Source organism: Triticum urartu, chromosome 5 (genome assembly GCF_003073215.2).
Source record: "Triticum urartu cultivar G1812 chromosome 5, Tu2.1, whole genome shotgun sequence".
Taxonomy (NCBI): Eukaryota; Viridiplantae; Streptophyta; class Magnoliopsida; order Poales; family Poaceae; genus Triticum; species Triticum urartu.
In genome coordinates this window covers 27,699,767-27,724,469 of record NC_053026.1, presented here as the reverse complement: position 1 = coordinate 27,724,469, position 24,703 = coordinate 27,699,767, and the positions used below count along the sequence as shown (strand labels likewise).

The window sequence follows — 24,703 nt, the reverse complement described above, 5'->3', positions numbered from 1 at the left end:
GTTGGATTCCCAGTAGTGCATCAAGGAAAATTGTTACTGTCCGCGGGAACCAATTGCTCACTAAGGTTAGTGACCTCATCGATCCCTCCTCGGGCGAGTCGGATGAACAACTGAGAAGGAACACTTTCTGGCCTATAGATGCTGATCGGATACTGCAAATTCCTTTGTTTCGGCAACATACAGAGGATTACATTGCATGACACTTAAGTAAGAACGACATTTTCTCGGTTCGCTCAGCATATTACAAAAAGTGGGAGGAGACTTATGCTTAGGAAGATTTGCTGGGGAGCTACCGATCTGGTTCTAGGCCACATCCAGTATGGAAGAAGGTCTGGAAGCTCAAACTACCAGGAAAAATTAAGATCTTTATTTGGAGGTGCTTACACAATGTGCTACCTTGCTTCAGCGTTCTAACTAATCGGCATATTGGTACGAACTCTCAATGTCCTATCTGCAAGCTGGATGCGGAAGATATACGCCATGTACTTTTTTCATGTCCACGTGCTCTAGCTGTTTGGGAAGCCTTGGGCGTTGGCAATATTATCAGGGACGCCATGCGCAGAGACCGCTTTGGAGCAGCGATAATAGATTTTCTCCTATGTGATGAAGCTCATCAGCGCATGTACTCAGACCCAATTGAACTACCGGAGATTATTGCAGGAACCAGCTAGTTCATCTGGTGGCAACGGAGACAATTTGTGCGTGGAGAAACTGTTCCCTCGCCGGAACAAACAACAATGTCGATCCAGGCTCTAAGCCTAAATTTTGTCCGGGCAGCAGGGAAACCGAAGGAGAGACCTCGACTGAACAAGTGGCCTGTTGTTTTGTCCAGCCAACAGGTACTAAATGTTGATGCATCGTTTCATGTTGAAGATCATACAAGCGGGTGTGGAGCAATAGTGAGAGACAGTCGCGGGCAATTTATCGGGGCATCTATAGCTTATCTCATGCAAATCCCGGATGTCGTCTCGGCGGAAGCTGCAGCTCTGTTCGAAGGCCTAAAGTTTCTCCAAAGCCTAGGATGCAACAATGTGATGCTGAGAATGGATAATATTGTGGTGGTTGATGCCCTATGGATGAACGAAGGTCATGCTATGGTGGCAGCCCCAGTTTTAGAAGAATGTAGATTCTTGCTTCGTGAGTTCGGGAAGGTAACTATTGAGCATTGTAATCGAGAGTCAAATGTAGTTGCTCATGAGCTAGCTAGTTGAGGAAGTACGAATTTTCCCTCTGTGTGGGTAGGTGCACCCCCTGAGTTTATTGTTAAATCCCTATCAAACGATATAAGTGTGATTGTTAATAAAGCTAGCCGTGAAGGCCTTTCCGTCAAAAAAAGTAGCAGTAGCGCGGGGTCAATATAACACATCTCTACTCCTAATGTCTGAGTTGGTGAATAGTCTCCATGGTTTATTTTCGTCCCCTCCCCTCACCCTATTGGTTTATTTTCGCGTCACCCTCTCACACAACGGAATAAATCTGAACGGATCAACTTTCCATGCTCGCGTAAATTAATTAGTAATGTTTTGACGTGAAAAGAATCAATCACGATCAATATTTAAAGATTAAATCTAAATTAATTAACCTTATCTTAAATCGCTCAATCATATTAATTAGGAAACAAATAACCGATTTAAGAAAAATCTCTACTCCTAATATATGACTTGATAGTCTTCATTTTTTCCGATTTTTTTCGTCTCAACCTTCCATCTTCATTTGGTTTTTTTTCATCGCGCCTCCCACCATCCCACTATCCTACGATTTCGCGCCTCCCACCATCCCACCATCGTACGATTTTTTACGTCTTTGCACCTCCTCTCTGGATCTACCCCTCCCGACCGCTCTCTCCCCCCTCTTCACGCGATGCACTCCCGGCCCTCTCATCTCCTCCTCTGTCCCCCGCTCAGCCACCTCCACCACCCCCCACCCTTCTCTCCATCGCCGGATCTGCTGCAGATCATCAAGGTTCCACGACGCGCGCGTGCTCATCAAGGAAGCGTCTCGTGGATCTGCGCTCGTGCGGCCACGACGGAAGGGGCTCGAGGTGGCCGCCTGCCGCCGCCGAAGACCAAGCCCCCACCTTGTCCAGAATTGCATCCTACGCCGTGTTCCAGTGAGGAAGGAGGAGCGGCACAGATAGGGTCCTCACCCAGCCATGCGGTCGACCACTACGACGCAGCCGTGCGGTGGGCAGGTGCGGTGTTGCGGCAGCGAGGTGGGGGCGGCGGCGTTCGCTCGTGCAGATCATAGCTGGGGTGGCCCCGATCTGGACTCGACAGTCCTCTTTGACTGCAGCCGGAGCTAGATGGGGCATGGCGCTGGTCTTGGCCGAGATCCGCCGCTGCCCATCGTCTTCACCGTCCGTCAGTCCTTTGCTCCCCTGATCCCGCTACCCTCCATGGCGTCGTCTCCTGCGAAGGTCGCCATTCATCCTCGAAGATCGCCGGCCTCCCTTGCGCGGGATCGCCGGACATCATCGCTGCTGTCGTGCTAGGTAGCTGACCACCTCCTCTTTAATCTTTTTTTGTAATTGTACGGTGTACCGCATGGCATATTGATAATTGTTTCTCCTCCATCCACGCTCGCCTCAACACCGCTACCATAATATTTGGTAATTAGTCAATTTGCTCGAGGAGGCTAGCTGGGCGAATTATTGTACAGATTATGTATGGAGCAGGCTGCAGGGACAGTGTCCACCACCTCTATACACTAGGATTCCTCTCATAATATATTTCGAGTGATTCGCATAAGGCCATCGGCCCATACCTCGCCAAGGTAATCAGTAATCACGGCCGCCTCGACGCTGGTGGTGACAGATCCTAATCCTTCCCAAGCATCAGTAAAGATTGATGTGGTCTGTTTATTAAGTTGTATGTGTTTCCTTTACCTACATTTTTGTCTCCTTTTAGTTTACGGTATTGATGTGTGAATCAAGTTCAGAATCTTAGACGATGTTGTGAGTGGTGTAGCCCAAGCTTGGTTTATTCATTTGTCTTTCTTAGTTCTGTTATTGATATCCTTTGCACCGTGGACGACCTTACGGATAGTTATATATACCTCACCAAACACAAAATGGATGAGAATATCAACTAAGGAATACAAAAGTTGAAGGTCCATGATAGACAACAATGATGTATCTTTTAGGTTATTGCAGGTCATGTTTTTTTTCTTCTTCGGATATTTTTAGATATCTTGAGGCTTTTGCATCTTTCTATGTGCGATCTATGGCGCTCAAGGTCATGCTGACCGTTGTCATCATTATGTGATTTCAGTTTATATATAATTCAGTGAGAGGCTTTATCCATGATGAAGATAAAGTGTTGATGAGCGTTATGTGTTTCGCAGGTCTGATCCTATTGCCTTGGTAGTTGGAGCGGCATCGTGGCATTGCTTGTGGTGGTGGTGGTCGGCGAGCACCTGGAGCCGCTGTACTTGCTAGAACCATTTAACAGGAGCAGCAACATGCAATGGGAACACAACCTCGATTTCGAGGTGGTTCTGTGCATGTGCTCTAATAAGTCGATGTGCTCTGCGAACTTGCCCACTGTCTCCAGGACAACTAAGGCATGCGCCCCCGACTGAGAGCCGCCCCTCCTTATCCCTCTACTCTCACCGCCGCAGTGCCCAGCCGCACCCACTATGTTCTACAATATTGCGGTGAGTTTTTAATCACCCCTGCCCAATTTATCTTCAATTTTTTTTCAGAGATGCAACAAATTTCATCCAAATTATTATGAATGGGGAGTGGAGATTAATTTTTTTGGAGATTCAAAATGGTATCCTATAGTGATGACAGGTATCAATGCTTTGATCACATTCTGCACATAGTATTTCTCTTCTGCTCGAAATAGAGTGAAACCCTTTTGCTATTAAGTGATGTGATCAAAGTAATTTTGTACTCCCCTAAAAAGGTTTGTACCTGAATTAATGTACTTATGAAAAATATCTACTCTTTGAAGTATTTAAAGCAATACAAAATTAAGAACTGAGCTTAAAAAAATTAAGTTATGTTCATGGATTTGATGACCAAATACTAATGAAAATGAACATAGATTACAGACCTGGAACATTCCAACATTCCTTCGAGCTAGGGGATTTCATAATCGAACCAACGGAAAGCAAGGTGGGGATGAAAGCTATAGGGACGTAGGGAGTAAATCAAATCAAGTGTTCCCTTTTTCTGTACTGCAATTGTGGTTATATTATTGGTGTATAAATTCGCACAGAAACTGCATTTGCTAAACCCTATATCTGAGCTAACATCATTTGCTTTCCAATTGCAGCTTTAGATCATGCGTTTATGTCAAGTTTCATTTTTTCTTAATCCCAGTTTTGTGCTAATTATCTTTTGTTCTTTGATGGGCAGTTGTATTGCCGGCTGATGCATCCATGTGCTAATCTGCCGGCAGAATTGAGGGAGGGCGGCCAGCTGCCTGGCGGGTGCACCGGCGAGCACAACGTGGAAGAGCCTAAAAGTCCGTCCGCTACCAGCTTATTCGCGGATTCTTTGATCATCGTGTTGCTCCGTGCAACGGCTAGCTGGTGTAGGCACTGTGCATAAGTAGTATTTCTCATGTTTATTGTATCGATCAACAGATTGACTGTCAGGTCCTTCCCTACAGAATCTTTAGAAAGAAAAAAAACTACAAGAGAAGTACATATGAAAATACTGCAGACTGCAATTAACATCTCTTTTGCCAGTTTGGTATAACTTTTGTGGTTGTTTTATTATCCATTGAGACCCATGTTTGATCACCATAGTTACATAGAGGAGCAGACCATTGATATGTACAGTATCATTACTATTTTAACAGACATGAGTTACATTGTCATCTTTTCATGAAGAAATGATTAGTGTGAAGAAAAGCCAATTTTAAAAAATAGTGACAGTTCAACATCATAAGGATGCCAAATTGACATAAGTTTATGATTGTTTGTCAGAAAGAAATTTATACATGTGGTTTTTATATCTGTGTGAATGTATCTCTCCAGATCTATTTGTAGTAAAACTGACTTTGGTGTCGTGGTTTTTCTCATATTTTAGTGCTAAGTACTACCGTGAGGACCTTGGAAGGAGGTTTATTTATTTATTAATATGCGTAGGTGACCACGAGCAGGATGACCACTCAGCGTTTGATACTGTCAAATCCTTCTACCACAGAAAGGTATGAGGCATGCTTAGCAAGGATGAGCACTCGGCGTTTGCTATTGTCAAATCCTTCTAACACAGCAAGGTCTGCCAACGTCATATATTTTCTTAATTAACAAGGAGTTAAGAAGATATTGAGCATGGTAAAAGACATTGTTTTGGACAAATATTATGAGAATAAATTATTTGGTTTTTCCCTTGGGTTTAAATAATAGTACTTCAAATTTTTAGGTCTATAATTAAAGAAAACTTAATTTATGCAGTTGTGTTGTTCACTTTCCATCTACTTGGTTGAATAGAATCATGTTTCATCTACTCAGTGAATGGCTTGCTTGTTCACGTGAATGCTTTCCATCTACTTGGAAAACTGCCAGGAGCCATCACTGAAGCTCTATCTGAAAATTACTGAAGATTTGGACACTTGTACGTTCATCCACAACTCCATACCTCTTCGCTGCGGCCATTGATTGTGTAACCGACTGTGTAACCGTCCATCTCTGATCCTAGGGTCCTCATATCTTCTTGCTTTGTTGTTCTGTTTCTGGGATATATGAGCTGTGTAAGCCAGAGGGCAGGAATATGTTATCTCTTGTATTTGGGTTGAACCCTAGGCGCTCCATGTTCTGGCTGGCATAAAGAGGAGGTTTGGATTGTGGCCAACAGTTACCATGCCAATTTTTGGCGTTGACTGCAGTCATGGGCTAGCGTTTCGTTTGGATCGAAGCCCAAGTTTTGGAGCCTTGCCAATATTTTGGTCGTAGTTACCGATTCCTTCGGGCTGCTGTACCCAGGCGCTGGCAAAACATGGGCGGGCAATTCCTATGCCAAAATATTGGTGTGCCCTTGATTTGGCGGGGCTGACCTGGGCGTAAACCAAACATCCCCGAACTTCCTTGTAATCTTGTAAGTTCTAGCGAGAAGCATTCATCTAACTGAGCCTCCCTTGTTTCTAAGTGTTTCATCTCTGAATCTCTCTATGTTCCGTGAATTCTCTAGCCAAAGCTTGTCAATCGGTATCTGGACGAGTTCTCTATGTTCCCTATATTTGGGGAGCCCGGACTATCCAGATGGATGAATTTTGGGGAGCCCGTTGGGCGTCCATTTGATGTCTAAGCACGCCCGAACGTACGTGGAAGAAATAAGCTTCGACCTTCGGGACGACCTTATTCATTTATTTGATTTATTTATATGTCTTGTAGCCCGTAGCAATGCACGAGCATTCTACTAGTTATTAATAAGAGATTACCTATAAGACTGGCCATAGTTTTGCTTCGTGTGGCTGGGAAACGGTCGGTGCGCCGATTCACTCACTTGGCATGCATGGCTAGCTTCACCAGTTAAAGTGATTTCTCTCGCTTTAACTTGGAGACCATTGTGCTATAGGTACATATCTTTACGCTTAGTGGAGATGAGGAAAAACTTGTACTCATGTGTTATCTGATATACGTGCAACATGTGCTCCTTAGAATTAACATCGTGTCTCCGCAGAGGTTTTGCTTGTAATATACTGAATATAACATTTTTTATTAACAATATCGAGTTCATAGCACTATCTATTAAATATAGAATGCAATATAAAATCCATAACTTTAAATAAAATTCAGGATTACATATTAAATCTATAATTATATAGTAAAATATTAAGAACAATACCAAAAAATATGCTAATCTTTTTTAGCAAAAATATTAAACATTTTTCAGCATACACATGAACCATTTTTCATCATTTAAAATTGCAAGCATTTAAATAACCCCATACATTATATTATTATTACTACTACTACTATTATTATTATTATTTTCATTATTGTCAGTATTATAATTATAAGCACCTTCGACACTTTGCCGTTGGAGGGGAAAGAATGGTGCGGAGTTGGCAGCGGCAAAACATCGCCACTCGCCTTCTCATGCATGGTGCTGGTGGTGGTTGTGCTGCACAACTCCGTCTCGTGCGGCAAAATTGCTTTGGGGGTGTCGCCTTTCCCCTCCTCATGTGTGGAAGGGTGAGTGATGACGGCTGGCATCTCATCGAGGCAGGCAGCGGTGGCCATCGGCTCCTTGGGTAGGGGTTGGCGACATGCAACGCCTCGTCGGTGTCATAGGAAACAACCATGCGAGAGTGCCTACGGTTGTCAGATGCGGCGGGAGATTGGGTGCGGGGTCGTGGTGATCACATGGTGACCGACGATAGTCAATTATTGCATTTGTACGTAAGGTGCACACATTTCTGACCAAAGCAAGCTATATAGAAGAAGCATACTAGGATAAATGTATACGAAAGAAAGGTAACTTCAAATCTGCATACAAATTCAAGCCAACAATGTTTCGTTCCATTACCTAGATTGGTCACAAAGTCAACTGGTTACATCACGGACTTGCTTAGGCTCAAAGATTCACCCACACATGCACACAATAGTTCAATAACCTGTATGTGTCGGTTGTAGGAAACTGCAGGTTTAACTCAAAGAAGACACCTGTGCCAAAGAATCTAGATCAACCAAGAATAATTTTACAGAACTATAAGCATAGTCTCTAGACCTTTAGGCAGCTCACATAATTACGCGTGCATCAACAAGTTCAATTCTACTCCCAATCTTGCTACAAACCGGATAGCAAACAGGCGTTTTACCCTTTTTTTTATTTGCGACGAGTGCGTTTTACGCTCTGTCCAATGCTTGCTTGCAGTACATAAATGATTTTTTTCTCAGTTACCTACTTTATTTAATTTTGTTATTGTAACGGGCCTTTATTTACTTACACCCTTTAGCTTAGGACTAGATTAATTAGGATGTAGTGAACTATGTTATGCACGCCATTTTACGGTTTGCTGCCCGGTTGGAGACTCGCTAAAGTTCTAGTAAAGTTACTAGTGCTTGACGGAGATTCAAAGAATACTAGAATAATCTCTAAGCGTAGTAGCTGCAGAACTTAGTAAAGAGACAAAGATAAAGAGACTATTGTGTGCATGCATAGTATAGAAAGCTTAACGAGTACTACGTAGCAAGGAATACTAACATTGCATGGAGTCTTGCACCCACTCAGAGCGTCGGCTGACTTGTGTAATCATCATGTTCATGCTGGTCAGAGTCGTGGGTATACGACATCGTGACAGTCGTCCTCTGCCTTGGCCAAAACGGTCGATGGCGGCAGGTTGGAGTCACGGGTATATGATGCCGTGATGGTCATCACCGGCTTTGGCCCAAACGCCCGGTGGCGGAAGCTGATGCATCTTCCACACGCCGGGGCATTGATACGCCTGGTGGCACAGGGTGTCCACCACCTGATTGCTTTCTCGGTACACATGTTGTACTTCGTACTCCCGGAAACGGGCTAGGAGCCGACGGATCTTAGAGTGCATGGCGCTTGAGATACGTGTGTGCTCTGACCTCTCGATCCACATTCATCGTCCTACTATTAAAGATGAGATTCTTTCTTGCTAGTAAATTCCTATCTCATTGCCCTATACAGGTGGTTGTCACTTTCCCGGTGCTGATCAGTGGCAGCGCCCCTCAACTAGCGGGAGGAATTCCGGCTCTACGCCAAGCTCGCCAATTAACTCACCGGCGTCAATGGTGATGGACAGAGCCGGTTGAAAGTATTTTTGGGCCTCGGCTGATGTAAAACAAATGTTTTTCATACTAGACTTTTATACTTATTTTAAACTATATGTACCATATTAATTATAGGTGTAATTATTTTTTATTAATTAGTCACATAAGAATGTTTTCAAATAATAGTTATATTATTCATTCATATACAGTTGTAACGTATATCATTGGAAATTTTAATTCTAAAAATTAAAATTTTATGATGTACAATTTTTTCTTTATTGTTAAAATATTTTTCTAATATTTCATAAACGATGTAGAGTATACACATTTGCATGTCTATGCGTGTGTTCATATATCTTTTAGTATTATTGATATTATGGTAGAGATTTCGCACACTAAGAAATAGTTTAGTAGGCAGTCATATTCCTAGAAACTTCTACGGCATAGAAATTGTGACTTGCAAATTGGGTTCGGTAATAGAATCATCAAAGAATAAAAAATGTTGTTGATTGTACTTTTACGAATGATTCGGTTACCTAACATGGTCATCCAGATCCACTTGTTTGATTTGATGCAAATGAGATGTCCTACACGTTTACCAAATTAAAAATTGTGCATTGCTTTAAACATTGAAATCTAGTTATCATAATTGATACTAAGACAACCATCGTAGAGAGAGACTACTGTATTTGAACTCAACTCACTAGTCATGATGGTTTGCCTATGCCTGGTATAACATATTAGAATGTGGTGTGAACTTACGCTTTCACGTATAGTGCTTACTAGTATAAGTTCTAGTTGGGGCCCTCACCTATTGAGGCCCGGGGCGGTCATCCCTTTTGCTCGGCCTATGGGCCGACCCTGATGAGGACCTGGTGAGGGAGGCCTCTCCGTTGGACGTGTTGCCCATTTCTGGCACGATCCAATCACACACTCTTGAAATAGGCTTTCGCCCCGCTTTATAGATAAAGCAAAGATCCATGCAACCAACATCTAGATAAGCCATAAAGGCGGCGGCTGGGGCAAGAGCACAATTATACCCAAAGAGAAACATAAGAGAAAAGAAAAACAAGGCCACTTAGTGGCTGTCGACGAGAGGTGCTAAGATGACGAAAGCCGACGTGCCAAAGCCACGATCGCATCCAGTATGATGCCTAGACGATCGCGGTCGTGCTGCCTAGTATCCATTGCTGCAGAAAAGCAAGGAATTTGAACAAAGAGTCAGACGCCTGCCTCGGGAACACCCTCTCAATCACCATTTTATTTGCTGTCATCCAAAGAGTCCATGACATGGCCGCAAAGATCAGCCAGAATATGCGATGGTGTCGTCCTCATAGGGTAGCCCTGGCCTGAAGGAAGTCCGTGAAATCCAGGGCCTCCCAGTCGGGCCCTAGTGCCTCACGGACGAACAACCAAAGGACACGAGCCGCCGTGCACGAGAGTATGTTATGGGCCATAGTGTCAGAGACCACGCATAAAGGGCAGAGGCCATAACTCGGGCCCTGTCGCTTGAGAACCTCGATCCCTGAAGGGAGGCGATTTCTAAGAAGCTGCCAAACGAAGATCTTTATCTTCAGGGGCATGGGGGCCTTGCATAAGTGACCTAGCCAAGGGATAGTGGAGAGGCGGCCTAAAGCTGTGTATGCGGATTTGATGGAAAACTCACCCCAAAGGTGGGAGCCTCCATGATACAGTGTCCAAATAATCCGACAACACTGGCAGCAAAGCTACCAATAGTCTAGTCCATTCGGCATTCTCTGCCTGCCCAAACATCCGGCAGAACCGGATATCCCACTGCCCCGATCGGGGTCGTGATACGTCTTCAACGTATCTATAATTTTTGATTGTTCCATGCTATTATATTATCTGTTTCGGATGTTTTATATGCATTTATATGCTATTTTATATTATTTTTGGGACTAACCTATTAACCTAGATCCCAGTGCCAGTTCCTGTTTTCCCCTGTTTTTGAGTTTCGCAGAAAATGAATACCAAACGGAATAAAACATTCACGATGATTTTTCTTGGACCAGAAGACAACCAGGAGACTTGGAGATGAAGTCATAAGAGCCACGAGGCAGCCACAAGGACGCACGGCACGCCCAGGGGGGTAGGGCGCGCCCCCACCCTTGTGGGCCCCTCGTGCACTTCCTGACCTAGTTCTTGTGCCTATATATTCCCATATATCCCCAAACCAACAGAGGCATCCATGGAAACACTTTTCCACCGCCGCAACCTTCTATACCCGTGAGATCCCATCTAGGGACCTTTTCCGGCACCCTGCCGGAGGGGGATTCGATCATGGAGGGCTTCTACATCAACTCTATTGCCCTTCCGATGAAGCGTGAGTAGTTTACCACAGACCTATGGGTCCATAGCTCATAGCTAGATGGCTTCTTCTCTCTCTCTCTTTGATTCTCAATACCATGTTCTCCTTGATGTTCTTGGAGATCTATTCGATGTAATACTTTTTTGTGGTGTGTTTGCCGAGATCCGATGAATTGTGGATTTATGATCAGCTTATCTATGAATATTCTCTGAATTCTTTTATGCATGATTTGATATCTTTGTAATTCTCTTGGAACTATCGGTTCGGTTTGGCCAACTAGATTGGTTTTTCTTGCAGTGGGAGAAGTGCTTAGCTTTGGGTTCAATCTTGCGGTGTCCTTTCCCAGTGACAGTAGGGGCAGCAAGGCACATATTGTATTATTGCCATCGAGGATAAAAAGATGGGGTTTTTGTTGGGAACGTAGTATTTCAAAAAATTGACCTACGATCACGCAAGATCTACCTAGGAGAAGCATAGTGATGGTACCTGCAACTACGTTGGTATTTCCCCGGAGAGGGAGGGATGATGTAGCACAGCGACGGTAGGTATTTCCCTCAGTTATGATACCAAGGTATCAAACTAGTAGGAGAACCAAGCAACACAGCGTAAACAACACCTCTCAACCCGACGAGTTAAAGGGGTTGTCAATCCCTTCCGGGGTACGACGCCTCAAGATAGGCAAGCAGACGTGAGGTAAATTGTAGTAGATTGATAGATCGAATGCCAAATAAAATAAATAAAGATAAACCACGAAAGATATTTTTGTATTTTTTGGTTTAATAGATCTGACTAAAAATGCAAAGGAAAAGTAGATCACAAGGCAAATATACGAGAAGGAAGACCCGGGGGCCGTAGGTTTCACTAGTGGCTTCTCTCAAGAAAAATAGCAAACAGCGGGTAAACAAATTACTGTTGGGAAATTGATAGAACTTCAAATACTCATGATGATATCCAGGCAATGATCATTACATAGGCATCACGTCCAAGATTAGTAGACCAACTCCTGCCTGCATCTACTACTATTACTCCACACATCGACCACTATCCAACATGCATCTAGTGTATTAAGTTCATGGAGAAACGGAGTAATGCAATAAGAATGATGACATGATGTAGACAAGAGATCCGTTTATCTATATGGCGGTAGATATAGATCTCGTCTTTTTATCCTTAGTAGCAACGATGCATACATGTCGTTTCCCTTTCTGTCACTGGGATCAAGCACCATAAGATCGAACCCACTACCGGGCACCTCTTCCCATTGCAAGATAAATAGATGAAGTTGGCCAAACAAAACCCAAATATCAGAGAATACGAGGCTATTAGAGATCATGCATATAAGAGATCAAAGAAACTCAAATGAGTTTCATGGATATAAAAAGATATAAATCATCAGAAACTCGAAGTTCATCAGATCCCAACAAACACACCGCAGAAGAGTTACATCATATGGATCTCCAAGAGACCATTGTATTGAGAATTCAGTGAGAGAGAAAGCCATCTAGCTACTAACTACGGACCCGAAGGTCTACAAAGAACTACTCAAGCATCATCGGAGAGGCACCAATGGAAGTGATGAACCCCTCCGTGATGGTGTCTAGATTGGATTTGGTGGTTCTGGACTCTACGACAGCTGGAAGAATATTGTGGTACCACGGCTCAGAGTGACCGATTTACCTTGTATTGCCGACCTAGAGATCATGTCTTCTGGAAACACACAACATCTTGGTACAGAAATCACTGCTTTATTGAAACTAGCGGAAGCATAGAGTGGTATTACAACAAGTTGCGAGGCCAAGCGGCACACTCGGTGCGGCTAAACAATATGTACATTATTTAGTAGACATAAAGGGGCCTCGAACATGACATCTACACGGCAGCGGAACAATGTCGTAGCCGGACTTCATAGCACAGGGACACCGATGTGGACACGGTCTAGACACGATAGCTCTCCGATCCAGTTAGACTTTCCTGAAATCTGGCATAACACGCCAGGTCAGTACATTGAATGTACTTGCAAGATCACATCAAACAGAACCATAATGACAAACAACATCATGACATTTAATCAAGTTAAATGCAAACAACCACATGCTACTCATGCAGTGAAACCAAGCTTATGCATCAAGTCACACGGACTCCCTTACCAACCGGTTGCCTCGCAACCGGACAGTGCTCACGAGAAAGCACGGATGGAACCATACTTTGTTCCAACAGGTTACCTTGTAACAAAACCGTGATCGCTCCCGGATCACAGATAAAACCACAACAGTCAGCCTCACTGACTTCATCATCATCTAACCCGTGCAATGCAAGTTGATTAGTGTGCAAGTTTCATTAATAACAGTTGATCCATGGTGTGGCTTACTTATGAACTGGGCCCTTATCCATGGGCGCGGGTATCGATAGATTAATACACTCTGCAGAGGTAGCGCACTTTACCCACCACTAGTAGAAAACAGGGCTTTGCTCCAGGCCGGGTCAGCCCATTAGTCCCGGTTCAGTCCAGAACCGGGACCAATGGGGGCATTGGTCCCGGTTCGTGAGCCCAGGGGGCCGGCCGGGCCACGTGGGCCATTGGTCCCGGTTCATCTGGACCTTTTGGTCCCGGTTGGTGGGATGAACCGGGACCAATGGGCCTCGCTCCTGGCCCACCACCATTGGTCCCGGTTGGTGGCTTGAACCGGGACCAAAGGCTCCCCTTTAGTCCCGGTTCATGTCACCAACCGGGACCAATGAGGTGCCTATATATACCCCTCGCTCGCGAGCAGAGCACCCCAGTGCTCTGTTTTTCTCTGGCCGAGGGGGAGAGGGCTTGGTGGTGCTCTAGCTCACCTCCTATGCACACAAGGTGTTCGATGGAATGCCCGAGCCACACTACTTAAGCTTTCTCCTCTCCAAGCTCGACCTCCAAGCTCCATTTTCCATAATATTTGTCTAGGTTTAGCGGTCCGTCACGCCCCGTCCCCGTCTTCACCGCCGTCGATCACCCGCGCCGAGCTCATCGCCGGCACCACCGTGGTGAGCCTCTTGTTCTTATCTTCTTTCTGAAAGGAAAAATATTCTTACTTGTATGTTTACATAGATACTTGTATTATTTTCTTACTTTTATTATTGCATCTTATATAGTCGATGGTTTTGGTATCCGCCCCCGTCGGCCCTCGTCCTGTCTATGATTCGGATGTGGTATATATATTATCTTTATAACTATTGGTTCATTTATTGTTTATGAAAATTATGCCGACCAACATGACATAGATTTTATTTATGTAGGATGTATGTGAATCGGAAATGCCAACCGACCCTATTGTCGAGAGGTTAAATTTAGTTGAAGAAGAAAACAATTTGTTGAAGGAAAAAATAAAAAAAAAATTGAGGAGGAGAAGATGATATTGGAGTTGCATGTTGCGGATGTCGTCGATGATCACAAGATCAAGATGGATGCAATGCGCTTGAAGATTAGAAAGATTAGAAAATATGCCATTCATACCGAGGCTTGGTATCATTATGCCGTTGGATCAATTGTTACCTTGGTTGCGATTATGATCGCATTTGTTTTTGCATTGAAATGTTTTACATAGTTTCAATGTATGGTTTAATTAATTAGATGCTCTGGAGAGCTATATGTTGTTAGATGAGAACTATGTATGCACTTTGGTTTTAATGTGATGATGAACTTCTATTAATTTGGACACTTAATTATATATAATGCACGCAGATGAACCGGCAATGGATGTATGGTGACAGACACACCCGCGAGTACATTAAGGGCGTGCATGAGTTTCTCGATGCGGCTGAGGCAAACAAGCAGAATGGTTTTATGTGTTGTCCATGCACTGAATGTGGGAATACGAGGTCTTACTCTAACCGGAAAATCCTTCACTCCCACCTGCTTTACAAGGGTTTCATGCCACACTATAATGTTTGGACGAGGCACGGAGAAATAGGGGTTATGATGGAAGACGGCGAAGAAGAAGAGTACGATGACAACTATGTGCCCCTGAATACGGTGATGCTGCAACGGGGGGAGCTGGTGAAGATCAAGAGGAACCAGACGATGTGCCCAATGATGCTACAACGGGTGAAGCTGCTGAAGATCAAGAGGAACCAGACGATGTGCCCGATGATGATGATCTCCGCCGGGTCATTGTTGATGCAAGGACGCAATGCGAAAGTCAAAAGGAGAAGCTGAAGTTCGATCGCATGTTAGAGGATCACAAAAAAGGGTTATACCCCAATTGCGAAGATGGCAACACAAAGCTCGGTACCGTACTGGAATTGCTGCAGTGGAAGGTAGAGAATGCTGTGGCTGACAAAGGATTTGAGAAGCTACTGAAAATATTGAAGAAGAAGCTTCCAAAGGATAACGAATTGCCCGACAGTACATACGCAGCAAAGAAGGTCGTATGCCCTCTAGGATTGGAGGTGGAGAAGATACATGCATGCCCTAATGACTGCATCCTCTACCGCGGTGCATATAAGGATCTGAACGCATGCCCGGTATGCGGTGCATTGCGGTATAAGATCAGACGAGATGACCCTGGTGATGTTGACGGTGAGCCCCCCAGGAAGAGGGTTCCTGCGAAGGTGATGTGGTATGCTCCTATAATACCACGGTTGAAACGTCTGTTCAGAAACGAAGAGCATGCCAAGTTGATGCGATGGCACAGTGAGAACCGAAAGAAAGATGGGAAGTTGAGAGCACCCGCTGACGGGTCGCAGTGGAGAAAAATCGAGAGAAAGTACTGGGATGAGTTTGCAAAGGACCCAAGGAATGTATGATTTTCTTTAAGCGCGGATGGCATTAATCCTTTCGGGGAGCAGAGCAGCAATCACAGCACCTGGCCTGTGAATCTATGTATGTATAACCTTCCTCCTTGGATGTGCATGAAGCGGAAGTTCATTATGATGCCAGTTCTCATCCAAGGCCCTAAGCAACCCGGCAACGAAATTGATGTGTACCTAAGGCCATTAGTTGAAGAACTTTTACAGCTGTGGAATGGAAACGGTGTACGTACGTGGGATGAGCATAGATAGGAGGAATTTAACCTTAAGGCGTTGCTGTTCGTGACCATCAATGATTGGCCCGCTCTCAGTAACCTTTCAGGACAGAAAAACAAAGGATACCACGCATGCACACACTGATTAGATGACACTGAAAGTATATACCTGGACAAATGCAGGAAGAATGTGTACCTGGGCCATCGTCGATTTCTTCCGACCAACCATCAATGTCGAAAGAAAGGCAAGCATTTCAAAGGCGAGGCAGATCACCGGAAGAAGCCCGCCATGCGCACCGGTGATCACGTGCTTGCTATGGTCAATGATTTACACTACGTAATCTTTGGAAAGGGTCCCGGTGGACTAGCTGTTCTGAATGACGCTGAGGGACATGCACCCATGTGGAAGAAGAAATCTATATTTTGGGACCAACCCTACCGGAAAGACCTAGAGGTCCGCTCCTCAATCGATGTGATGCACGTGACGAAGAACCTTTGCGTGAACCTGCTAGGCTTCTTGGGCGTGTATGGGAAGACAAAAGATACACCTGAGGCACGGGAGGACCTGCAACGTTTGCACGAAAAAGACGGCATGCCTCCGAAGCAGTATAAAGGTCCTGCCAGCTACGCTCTTACGAAAGAAGAGAAAGAAATCTTCTTTGAATGCCTGCTCAGTATGAAGGTCACGACTGGCTTCTCATCGAATATAAAGGGAATAATAAATATGCCAGAGAAAAAGTTTCAGAACCTAAAGTCTCATGACTGCCACGTGATTATGACGCAACTGGTTCCGGTTGCATTGAGGGGGCTTCTACCAGAAAACGTCCGATTTGCCATTGTGAAGCTATGTGCATTCCTCAATACAATCTCTCAGAAGGTGATCGATCCAGAAATTGTACCAAGGCTAAGGAGTGATGTGGCGCAATGTCTTGTCAGTTTCGAGCTGGTGTTCCCACCATCCTTCTTCAATATCATGACGCACGTCCTAGTTCATCTAGTCGACGAGATTGTCATCCTGGGGCCCGTATTTCTACACAATATGTTCCCCTTTGAGAGGTTCATGGGAGTCCTAAAGAAATATGTCCATAACCGCGCTAGGACAGAAGGAAGCATCTCCATGGGCCATCAAACAGAGGATGTTATCGGGTTTTGTGTTGACTTCATTCCTGGCCTTAAGAAGATAGGTCTCCCTAAATCGCGGTATGAGGGGAGACTGACTGGAAAAGGCACTCTTGGAAGAGACTCAATAATATGCAGGGATGGATATTCTTGGTCTCAAGCACACTACACAGTTCTACAGAACTCTACCTTGGTGACCCCGTATGTCGATGAACACAAGAACAGTCTGCGCTCCAAACACCCGGAGCAATGCGACGACTGGATTACATGTGAACACATCAGGACTTTCAGCAGTTGGTTGGAAACACGTCTCAGAGGTGACAACACTGTTTGTGATGAGTTGTACTTGTTGTCCAGGGGACCATCTTTGACTGTATTGACTTACAAAGGATACGAGATAAATGGGAATACATTTTACACGATCGCCCAAGATCAAAAGAGCACCAACCAAAATAGCGGTGTCCGCTTTGATGCAGCAACCGAGAGCGGAAAGGACACATATTATGGTTACATAGTGGACATATGGGAACTTGACTATGGACCTGATTTTAAGGTCCCTTTGTTTAAGTGCAAATGGGTCAATCTGTTAGGCGGCGGGGTATAGGTAGACCCACAGTACGGAATGACAACAGTGGATCTAAAAAATCTTGGGTAAACTCATGAACCGTTCGTCCTAGCCAATGATGTGGCACAGGTTATCTATGTGAAGGACATGTCTACCAAACCGAGAAAAAGAAAAGATAAGGAAGCGAATACATCATACGATGAGCCAAAGCGCCACATAGTTCTTTCAGGAAAAAGGGACATCCTGGGAGTGGACGGCAAGACAGACATGTCTGAAGATTATGAAAAGTTTCATGAAATTCCTCCCTTCAATGTCAAGGCTGACCCAAGCATCGTGATAAACAATGAAGATTATCCATGGTTACGGCGCAATAATCAAATGACACAAGCGAAGAAAAAGTGAAGACTTTCTCCCGCAACTATTATGATGATACCATGCCAACAATGTAACACACGAACATGCTACAATTGTCCGTTTTGTACATGCACATGCTATGTGGGTGAAATTATGATACCATCCCAACTTTCAACTTTTTCAGAGTTCATTTGAAATGCTTTCATGTCTTATGGTTCGGCCCTCGTAATTCCATGACCATTAGTCCTTGGCCCATGCCAACTTTCAACTTTCTAAAACTAATGGCACTAACAGAAAGTTTATAATTTTGCTCCTCGCCCCTGGCCCATGACCATTAGTCCCGGTTTGTGCCACAAACCGGGACTAAAGGGTTGGTCCTCGTTGCGGGCAGAGTTTAGTCCCACCTCGCCAACCGAAGGGGGCTCACACCGGTTTATAAGCCCTTCCCTCTCTGCCTTGTTGAGCTCCTCTCAAAGTGAAAATAGATGCCCTAATAGAGAAAAGTTTAACCTAAATTCATAGTGAATTTCTCTGAAATTCATAGAAATTTACTAGGAATTTAGGTTGAATTTTCTCTATAAGCGCATCTATTCTCATTTTTTTAGTAAGTTAATCACAAACTTGTGATTCAAACAATTTTCAAAGAATTCAAATTTTAACTATTCAAATTTGAAAACTAATGGCACTAACAGAAAGTTTATAATTTTTCTAAAACTAATGGCACTAACAGAAAGTTTATAATTTTGCTAACCTAAAAGCAAACAGAATTAAAAATTAAAGCGAAAAACAAAAGAAAATAAATAATGCAAAAAACAAATCAAAAAAACAGGAAAAAAACTATTTTTATAGTAAAGTTAATCAGAAAATAAAATAAATAAAGCAACAAAGAAAACAAAAATACTAAAAAAGTGTTTTCAAATTTGAAAACTAATGGCACTAACAGAAAGTTTATAATTTTTCTAAAACTAAAAGCAAAAAGAATAAAAAAATAAAGCAAAAAACAAAAGAAAATAAATAATGCAGAAAACAAAACAAAAAAACTGGAAAAATAGCAACAATAAGTATTTTGTTGTAAGTAGAAACAAAATAAAATAAATAAAGCAACAGAAAGTTTATAATTTTGCTGACATAAAAGCAAAAAAGAATTAAAAAATAAAGCAAAAAACAAAAGAAAATAAATAATACAGAAAACAAAACAAAAAAACTGGAAAAAATAAAATAGCAACAATAAGTATTTTGTTGTAAGTAGAAACAAAATAAAATAAATAAAGCAACAAAGAAAACAAAAAAACAAAAAAACAAAAAAACAAAAAAACAAAAAAAGTGCCACCTGCTGGGCACCCACGGCCTGAATACGACTAGAAACCCTACCATGGGCCAGGATTCAGGCCCGCGGGAGGCCCAGTAGGCCCACAGGCACACATTGCACGGTTAGGCCCGAAAGCCTGCTTTAGAGAGGAGCTCGAGAGGGAAGGCGCATCGCACCTTATAAACAGGTGCGGCTCCCTCTCAACTAGCGAGGTGGGACTAAACATTTGGGCGCGGGGCAGCACAAGGCCTTTGGTCCCGGTTGGTGGCACCAACCGGGACTAAAGGGGGGCATTGGTCACGGTTGGTGGCACCAACCGTGACCAATGCCCCCTTTAGTCCCGGTTGGTGCCACCAACCGGGACCAAAGGCGCCGCTTCCCGCCCTTTGGGCTGCTGAAAATTGGCCTTTGGTCCCGGTTGGTGGCACCAACCGGGACTAAAGGGGGGCCATTGGTCCCGGTTGGTTCCACGAACCGGGACCAATGCTCTCAGTATATAAGAAAACACTTGTGAAATTTTCATTAAGTTCCTCATTCTCCCGTTGCCCCGCCGCCCTCTGCCCCGTCGCCCGTGCCCGTCGCCACCGCCGTCGTCGCCGCCCCCGTCGCCGCGCGCCACCCCGCGCCGTCGCCGTCCGCCTCACCGCGCCGCCCCGCTCCACCGCTGCCCCAACCTCGCCGCCTCGACACCACCGCTGCCCCGCGTCGCCCCGACGCCATCCCTGCCCCACGCGCCACCGCCTTTGCCTCAGGCCGACCCCGACCCCTCCCCGCACCCGTCGTTGCTATCGCTCCGGGGAAGCACCACGCCGGCTCCCGTGACCCGTTCATCCCCGAGGCCATTCGTCGGCCGCCACACCGATTCCGGCCGGCGACCTCGACCCCTCCCCGCGCTGTGAGCCCCTACCTCCTCCCATTTCCTTCTCACTGCCGTCCCCGCAATACACATCAGAGCTGCGGTAAATGTCTGGGGGAGTCAAGACCAGTGTTGATGTCAATCTGGTTTTTATCTTGTTAAAGCTCTTCTCGCATTCCTTAGTCCATTCAAACTTCTTGTCTTTCTTGAGAAGTTCTGTCATTGGCTTGGCAATTTTGGAGAATCCTTCGGTAGTACCCGGCTAATCCAAGGAAACTTCGGACTTGGGTTACAATCGTGGGTGCTTCCCAATCAAGCACATCTTTCACTTTGCTAGGATCCACTGTGATACCTTCTACTGAAATAACATGCCCCAGGAATCTGACTTGTTTGAGCCAAAACTCACACTTGCTGAATTTTGCATACAGCTGATGGTCACGGAGTCTTTGTAGGACTTCTCGGAGGTGTTCTGCGTGTTCTTCGTTACTCTTGCAGTAAATGATAATATCATCGATGAAAACCACCACAAACTTGTCCAAGAATTCCATGAACACCTTATTCATCATATGCATGAAGAAGGCGGGGGCATTTGTGAGGCCGAAGGACATCATCATATATTTATAGAGACCGTACCAAGTAGTGAACGCGGTCTTAGGAATATCTTCCTTCTTGATTTTTAGTTGATGATGTCTGGTCCTTAAATCAACCTTGGAAATACTTTTGCACCAATGAGCTGATCGAACAAGTTATCAATCCTTGGTAACGGGTATTTGTTCTTGATGGTGATATCGTTCAACTGACGATAGTCAATGCACATCATGAGACCATCGTATTTCTTGTCCACAAATATTGCAGGTGATCCCCATGGTGATGAACTGGGGCGGATATATCCTTTCTGTAGCATTTCATCCAACTGCTTCTTTAATTCCACGAGTTCGCAGGAAGGCATGCGATAATACTTTTTGTACAACGGTGCAGTTCCCGGCACAAGATCAATTGCAAACTCAAGCTCTCAGTCCGGTGGCATGCCTGGCAATTCTTCTGGGAATACATCTGGAAACTCACTGACCACAGGAATTAATGCCAACTCGTTTGCCACAGCGGTGAAGACCATTTCATTCTTGGGTATACTCCTGCGAGCATAGAATTTTGTAGTACGCCCTTCCTGATTTGTCAAGGTGACTTCTCGAGTTGCACAGTTTATGCATACTTGATATTGAGTCAACCACTTCATTCCCAAAATAACGTCCAATGCAACTTGGCAGACTCGATTACTATCAAAGCGGTTGGAAAACGGACCCCCTTGATATCAATTTCCAAATTTCGGCAGACCAATTTGCTTTTGAGCACAGATCCCAGGGACTGAACCAGCATACTTTTCCCCAAAAGAGAGCAAGGAAATTTGTTTTGGGCAACAAAACTTCGAGAAACAAAAGAGTGGGAAGCCCCAGAGTCGAATAAAATTATTACGGGTATGGTATTAACAGGGAACATACCAACACTACAAAAAAATACACTTCCGTGATGATACGTGTTTGTCACAGTAGGTCGCATTTTTTGTCATGCATGTACATCCATGACAATTTTATGACAGAATCAAGATAGTCATACCTATGATGTCGTAGAAGTGTTCCATGACATTACCAAAATTATCATCACAGAACTGTCCACTTCCATGACGATAAATCGCGCGTCACAGAAGTGCTTTCATCAAGGGTGACCGACATGTGGCATCCACCGCAACGGAATGCCGTTAAGCTATCGGGTCCGGTTTTGGATCTGATAACCCACTAAGAACCCCGACCAATGGGGATTTTCCACGTGTAAAATCATCATTGGCTGGAGGAAACACATGTCGTCTCACCGTTGGGACAGATGCCATCCACTCATTGGACAGAAGGTGCCTATGATACGTCGACACATGGCATGGCCCAACTGAGGCCCATTCCTGTGAAAAGGCCGGCTCGTTTGACTTGGTCAAAAGGTGGCAGGCCGGCCCACGGAAATCTTGTTAACGACCTGTTCACATATAGCCCATTTACATCCCGCTAACCCAGGGCCCGTTACGACCTATTTGAATTAGGCCCAGTAGCGTCATTTGGGCCGTCCAATATGATTCCAACCCATTTTAAGTTCCGGCCCATGTATGGCCCATGACGTCTTTTGGCCCAGATGAGGCCCTTTGTAACTCTTGGCCCATTAACGGCCCGTGGTGAAACTGGCCCGTAATGAACAGTGTATCACTTTATACCCATTAGCGGCTCATTAATCCATTGGGCCGTTTGCAACCCATGTTATCTTTCGGCCTTCTCAGGGCCCATTTATTCTTGGGCTCATTTCCAGCATTCGGTTACTTACGGCCCGTTACTGCCATTTTTTGCTTGTGGGCCAAATTCAGCCCGTGGTTACAGTCAGCTCGTTTGTGGCCCGTTAATACGTTGGGCCGTTTTCATAGCGTCATCAAATACGGCCTATTAACGACGGCCTGTTATGGTCGGCCCATGAACGGACGACTCCAACTCTAGCCCGTTTACGGCCATAATGTGGTCTGTTTTTGGCCCATGTTTGGACAATCGATCATATGGCCCGTCTAAGGCCCATTGATGATACGGCCCGTAGAAGGCCCATTGTTTCTACGACCCGTAGAAGGCCAATTGATTCTACGGCCCGTAGGAAGCCCAGTGTCACTATAGTAAATATGTAGCCCATGGCCTGTTAAAGGCGGGAAACAACTATAGGTTTAGACCTGCTAATGGCCCAAGATGATTATAGGTTGATATGTCTCCAACGTATCTATAATTTTTGATTGCTCCATGCTATATTATCTACTGTTTTGGACATTATTGGGCTTTATTATCCACTTTTATATTATTTTTGGGACTAACCTATTAACCGGAGGCCCAGCCCAGAATTGCTATTTTTTTGCCTATTTTAGAGTTTCGAAGAAAAGGAATATCAAACAGAGTCCAAACGGAATGAAACCTTCGGGAACGTGATTTTCTCACCGAACATGATCCAGGAGACTTGGACCCTACGTCAAGAAACAAAGGAGGAGGCCACGAGGTAGGGGGGCGCGCCAACCCCCCAAGCGCGCCCTCCACCCTCGTGGGCCCCCTATTGCTCCACCGACGTACTCCTTCCTCCTATATATACCTACGTACCCCCAAATGATCAGATATGGAGCCAAAACCCTAATTCCACCGCCGCAACTTTCTGTATCCACGAGATCCCATCTTGGGGCCTGTTCCGGAGCTCCGCCGGAGGGAGTATCCATCACGGAGGGCTTCTACATCATCACCATAGCCCCTTTTATATTATTTTTGGGACTAACCTATTAACCGGAGGCCCAGCCCAGAAGTGCTATTTTTTTGCCTATTTTAGAGTTTCGAAGAAAAGGAATATCAAACAGAGTCCAAACGGAATGAAACCTTCGGGAGCGTGATTTTCTCACCGAACATGATCCAGGAGACTTGGACCCTACGTCAAGAAACAAAGGAGGAGGCCACGAGGTAGGGGGCGCACCTACCCCCCCAGGCGCGCCCTCCACCCTCGTGGGCCCCCTGTTGCTCCACCGACGTACTCCTTCCTCCTATATATACCTATGTACCCCCAAATGATCAGATACGGAGCCAAAACCCTAATTCCACCGCCGCAACTTTCTGTATCCACGAGATCCCATCTTGGGGCCTGTTCCAGAGCTCCGCCGGAGGGAGTATCCATCACGGAGGGCTTCTACATCATCACCATAGCCCCTCCGATGAAGTGTGAGTAGTTTACCTCAGACCTACGAGTCCATAGTTATTAGCTAGATGGCTTCTTCTCTCTTTTTGGATCTCAATACAATGTTCTCCCCCTCTCTTGTGGAGATCTATTCGATGTAATCTTCTTTTTGTGGTGTGTTTGTTGAGACCGATGAATTGTGGGTTTATGATCAAGTCTATCTATGAAAAATATTTGAATCTTCTCTGAATTATTTTATGTATGATTGGTTATCTTTGCAAGTCTCTTCGAATTATCAGTTTGGTTTGGCCTACTAGATTGATCTTTCTTGCAATGGGAGAAGTGCTTAGCTTTGGGTTCAATCTTGCGGTGTCCTTTCCCAATGACAGTAGGGTCAGCAAGGCACGTATTGTATTGTTGCCATCGAGGATAACAAGATGGGGTTTTCATCAAATTGCATGAGTTTATCCCTCTACATCATGTCATCCTGCTTAAGGCGTTACTCTGTTTTCATGAACTTAATACTCTAGATGCATGCTGGATAGCGGTCGATGAGTGGAGTAATAGTAGTAGATGCAGGCAGGAGTCAGTCTACTTGTCTCGGACGTGATGCCTATATACATGATCATACCTAGATATTCTCATAACTATGCTCAATTCTGTCAATTGCTCAACAGTAATTCGTTCACCCACCGTAAAATACCTATGCTCTTGAGAGAAGCCACTTGTGAAACCTATGGCCCCCGGGTCTATC

At 44.7% G+C, this 24,703-nt stretch overlaps 1 long non-coding RNA gene across 1 annotated transcript; it reads left to right on the top strand.

Moving 5' to 3' along the window:
- Positions 1–1,837: 1,837 nt before the first annotated feature.
- Positions 1,838–4,851, top strand: LOC125555501. Its single transcript, XR_007304731.1, has 3 exons — positions 1,838–2,491; positions 3,343–3,654; positions 4,364–4,851. It is a non-coding gene; the product is annotated as an uncharacterized LOC125555501 (long non-coding RNA).
- Positions 4,852–24,703: the final 19,852 nt, after the last annotated feature.